We start from the raw sequence: 6,000 nt of genomic DNA, 5'->3' as shown, positions 1-6,000 counted from the left end.
CCCAACAATAGAGAGTGAATTCACTGTTTGAAGGTTATAGCATAACCGAGGAAACTGAGAGCAATCCCAGTTAGTGCCAATGATAACACCTAGCGCTTGCACATGCTCTCAAGAACTTGAGCATTTCCATATTCATCAAGGTTTTACCAGCATCCGTGTCAAGGATCCTGGCAACACAACTTACTACCATGATGAATACCGGTGGAAGATGCAGATGCAAAGGAAGATAACACCTTCTCAGATTTCACCTTAGTGAGGCCAAGGAAACAAAATCTGGATGATCGACCGAGAGACATTTAGCACTCCGCTTCTAATGTTCTCCTTGATGTGCTAGCGTAATCCATAGATAATTATGGTTTGATATCTAGAACATCAAGTAAAAGGTTGGACTTCAGGAGCACAAGAATCCATAAGGAACAACTACTAGAATAAGTTCTACGAGATCCTTATGGGGAGGTGGCCAACTTCTCCAATCAAGATACTACAATATTAGGTCTCCCAGCGGGGTGTGTTGGCCACGACATCCACTTTACCGGTTTCCGAGGGACCGATATTATAGTTCTTGGGAAATATTCCAACCATCATATCTGCCTGAGATTCAGATCTGGTTGGTGTCAGGATATTCCAGACTCATCGAGTCTAGGAAGAAAAATGAAAGTTTGCAACACAAATCGACTAAACGACGTTGCGAGATTCTCGGGGAATGAACTACGATAGTAAGCTCCAAAACATGAGTTGGTTCTGCTACAAACATGTGAACACGATGTCCAAGACAAGCATGACCACAAAGTAGTCTTATAATAAAACACTACCGAGTTCTGGTTGGGGAACCATCATCGAGGATATCGAAGTTTTGTACAAATCTATCTGGTACCTTCGGGACTAGCACTTAGAACTTATTAACCTTGAACAAATCAATCAGTGGCTTGGTGTGCTAGGGACACATATAGAATGGAGGTTGCAAGTCTCCAAACCACAGAATACTTCGCACATGTGTATGACTGACTTGGGATGATTCCAGAGGAAGCAAAACTAACTTTCTCAAATTCACGGCGGCAACTTTCACCAATGCACGTGTATAAGAGGAAGTCACTCCTTTCATCAAACAAATACTTCATGAGCTAGCATGAAGAAAATGCTTTCAAAAGTTTCCAACACTAACTCATTGTCCAACAAGAACTTGGAGAAGATAAAATGATGTTGATGGGCTCAACAACAAATCATCGAGATTTCCATGAAGATGGAATTCCACGACTTGGTGAACAAGGTGATAGCATTGGTCAGACCAAAAGATGTAATGGTGTATGCTCGAGGAAAATCCACGAGTAAGACAATATTACGAACATCGTTGGTTCTGATTTGATTTGACGATAGCCCACACTCAAATCGAAGGATTGATAAGACAATAGGTCCAGCAACTGATCACAGGGACCAATCGATGAAGATATCATCTTTCGTCAACACACACTACACCAGAATATCCCTTTGGAACGAACTAAGTCAGGCAAGCTTTTATCTTCCAACTCTCCAAGTTGTTGTCTAGCTTAACCAACTAGCTCAGGGATATCCAACACAGATTCTTGGAGAAAGAGTGGTTCACAAGAAACCAACTTGATCACGAGCTCAACATAACAGTCAGGAAACAACCCGGTAACACTTCCAAGAAGATATTTGGAAAGTCACGAGCCACCGGTATGTTACTAAGCTTGAGGACAATCTTGCTTTTGAGGGCAAGACGACATGATCAAATGAGTGAGGACTTGAAATAATTCCTAACTCATTGGTCGAGGAGTGCACCAGAAATAGGGACTAGGTAGTACGATCAGTCTTAGGGTGACGATTCAATAATCAACACGCTAAGAATGAGGTTATCGTCCATTTAACTACCAAGCAACAAGGTTGCTAGGAGTATTGAGTTCACACATCATGATTCACTTGTCGGCACTCCGGTTGCAATAACACGGAAGCGAGAAATGAAAATGATGGCGAGAAGTATCACTACGTCAAGAATTCACAAGGGCTGGAGCAATTCTCATGAAAATCCTGACATAAAGGGGGTGATACTCCAGGGTAGAACAGAATCAAAAGCTGGATTGGCATTTGATCTGCGAAATACAACTACTTTGACCCAATCCTAGATATGGATGAGGTACTGGAGTTTGTTTCTCCAAGTCATTCAGGACAGAATGGCTTGACAGACCACAAGAGTAATAGGCATCGATAAACGAACGCACGCATACTCTTGACTATCAATTGATAGACGAAGGTCAGTAGACAACTAAAGAGGGACAACTCAAAGGAACATATAACTTTCTGAGTTGTGGATGCATAGATTAGTATGTCGAACCAAGTTCAACATAATTCTTCCGGATAACCCATGCAGAAAAAAGTAAAACTGGCAGAGCCACAATATATAATGGAGAACTCATCAAGAGCACTCTGGTTGTGATCGTTCAGTTCAGCGAGGAACTTCTGCCATAAGTAGTTCATGGTATTTGGAAGAAGAAGATACCACGGACTTCAAGGACTATTGCAAAGGTTACTAATAATCTAAAGGAACTAGAAACACTATCAACATGAAGTAAGTAGGGTGAATCTTGGTTCGAAAACCCAGGAATAGAATACCTACTACTAAGTAGCATCACGGGATGCTTTCGAGAATGATGGCCAGAATCATCACACTAGGAACACAAATCATGGCTAAATTACTAGATGATCCCCTAAGACACCTAGGGTCATAATACTAGCTCCAACATATATGTCAAGGCAATAAAGTACCTCAACTCACTGATTTGTGTGATTAATCTGACCAAAGGCACATCGGAAACAGGAGGAAGGGATTTGCAAATGCATCAGATTATTTAGAAACCTGGGATGACTCGGACAGCATAACGGCAGTAAAAGCTCAGAAAAGTTTGGAGACATACTACAGAAATGGTGGCATAGCCACTCAGAAGCACAATATCAAGGTTTCGAGATCATCAGTTAACATACAGAAGTAGTAGGAACTGGACTGAGGCTTAAGTCCAACAGTTCTATAGGTCTACGGATTGGTAACACGTGATCCTGATAGAAAGAAGAGAAAGCCTAGTTCCTTAATCCCCGTAGGAAAGATAAGATGACTCAGATCAGAGGGCCATGAGGTATAAGGAGTAAAAAGAGCCTTACGTTCCATCCCACAATCAATTCCCTTATATAACTAAAGAATTTCTAGACTCAACTTCGACCAGTTTGGCTTGGTAAACCTACAGGCAGTCAAGCTCTGATACCAACGCTGTCAGGACCCCGACTCAATGCCACATCGATCTAGCATGTAACACCTCATATCACTTTGCGGCCTCACGCACGGTATTCCCACAGGTGTCGCCTTACCTTTGCCCGGGACCGTTTGCGCCTTTTGGCACACGTATATGATAGTGTCGCTAGCATCCATATGATAAGGAGCCCAGGCTGACACGGCTAGTCGTAAACCCAAAGTGGCACAGACTTACAGGGACAGGCACCCATGACCCAGCATCGAACGTGTCGGTCATCAGCGAGTGAATCCAGGCTGTACCACTGGGCTAGCAGGACTCTGGTGAACCGGGCTGTAGCGGGCTAACAGGACTCCGGTATTCATCGCGTGACATTTCCCCGAGGGGACAGACACAGGAACGAAGAAGGACACATGCCGGCCAGCCTAAGTGTTCCGGAGCAGTAGCAAGCTACCCTGGCTCGGTGGAAACACTAGGAGACATTTCCCGGTAAGAGGGGCTACTAAGGATAAACAACTAGATAGTCAGATCCCACACATACCAAGCATTTCAATAACATACACACAATATGCTCGATATGTGTAAATACAACATGGCATCACAACATGACTCTTCAACTCAAGTATTTATTCATTAGGCTCCGAGGAGCGAGATATTACAAACATAGGTCTCATGACCCAACATTCAGAGCATACAAATCAAAACACAAGCGGAAGCTATCATGTCTGAGTACAGACATCTATAAATGAAAAAGGCTGAGAAGCCTGACTATCTACCAAATCCTGCCGAGGCACAAGATCGTAGCTGAGGTAACAAGCTAAACGTCGAAGACCACGCGGAATTACTAGTGAGACTGAAGTCTCTCTGCAAAAACATAAAATAGGCAAATGTGAGTACAAATGTACCCAGCAAGACTTACATCAGAACTAACTACATATGCATCATTATCAACAAGGGGATGGTGGGGTTTAACTGCAGCAAGCCAGCTTTGACTCGGTGGCTATCCTGAACTACGACTGCAAGTAACTCTTTTGAGGTGGCGCACACGAGTCCACATATTCACCATATCAATACACCACTATGGATCTGCTCCCGTCTCCCTACGAGAACGCCATCCATAGCACTCACGCTTATCTTGCGTATTTTAGAGTATCCACTTTCACTTGTCTATGAACTGATATAGGCAACCCAGAAGTCCTTTTCCGCGGACACGGCTATTTGAATAGATGATGTTAACCCTGCAGGGGTGTACTTCTTCATACATGTTTCCACCACTTAGCGTCTGCGCACGACATGTGCTCGGCAGACTTCAAGTGAAAGCCGACGTGGGTGTAGACCACAACCTACCTAAACACTCAAGTCTCTAGTCCAGGTTTATCGCCTATTCGGGTTCCATCCATGAGGAGATCCGGCCGGAGTTTCACTCACAGCCCCAAACTATGTGAACAGGGTTCCCAAGACACCAAACGGGCATCCGGTACACCGTGCCACGTGCCTACCGCATCACAGCCCACCCCTCCGGTCAGCGCTGTCCACGGCCTCCAGCATACTACAAACACCAGAAACTACTTGCAACTCCTAGACAGAGGACAAGGGTGAATAAGAAGTCGAGCGGGGTCATATTTCAGGGCCCAATGCATGGTAGTAGCTGAATCATGGATCACAAACACAGAACTCAGTTCCTGAGGACGGCTGCAATGAGACAACCCACCATGTACTCCTACATGGCCTCTCACCGCTACCTTTACCAAATCGTGTTCACACACTTAGCTCTCAACGGTAGGACATGTTCACACACCTCTGATTCATCCCCGATGAATCAGACCTGACTCAACTCTAAGCAGTAGCAGGCATGACAAACAAACATGAATGAGTAGGCACAACAGGGCTCAAACAACTCCTACTCATGCTAGTGGGTTTCATCTATTTACTGTGGCAATGACAGGTCATGCAAAGGGATAAAGGGGTTCAGCTACCGCAGCAAGTAACAGATGAATCGATGTTGTCCTAATGCAGTAAAAGAGAGCAGGAGCGAGAGAGTGGGATTTTATCGGAATGAACAAGGGGGTTTGCTTACCTAGCACTTCTGAAGATAGCATTAAGTCTTCATCAGTGTCAACGATCACAACGTCGGAACATCATCTACTGGGAGCGAACAGATACCGGCAACAAAGAAGAAATACAATCAATGCAATGCACACTATGATGCATGCTCATGACATGGCAATATGAATGTGTTTTGAGCTAATGCAACTAGCAACAGATTAAATGAAGTTGGTTTGAATACAAGATTCAAATTCAAACTCCATATGTGATTATTCAAATGCCATTTAATTGATTTGTGCTAAACAGCAGCTATAAGTTGTTCTAACATGCATGAAAATGGTACAGATGGATTCCTTGAATTTTTCTGATAATTTTTCATATATAATTTATTTAATTTGGAGTTACGGTTGAATTTCTATGAATTTTAGAAGTTTATACAATTTTCTGGAATTTCCTGATTATAATAAATCCAGTAAATCATTTAATGCGTCAGCATGACATCACCTTGACGTCATCAGGTCAACAGAGCAGGTTCAGGTCAAACCTGACCAGTGGGGTCCACTGGTCAGTGACTGGGGCTGATTAGTGTCGCTGACATGTGGGCCCAGTCAACGGCCACGTCAGCTTGGTCAAAGCTGACGCGTGGGCCCACTGATATTAGTTAAAACTTAAATAGAAACTAATCTACTATTAATTATAC

Source organism: Triticum aestivum, chromosome 7A, assembly GCF_018294505.1.
Source record: "Triticum aestivum cultivar Chinese Spring chromosome 7A, IWGSC CS RefSeq v2.1, whole genome shotgun sequence".
Classification (NCBI taxonomy): Eukaryota; Viridiplantae; Streptophyta; class Magnoliopsida; order Poales; family Poaceae; genus Triticum; species Triticum aestivum.
This window is presented reverse-complemented; position numbering follows the sequence as displayed.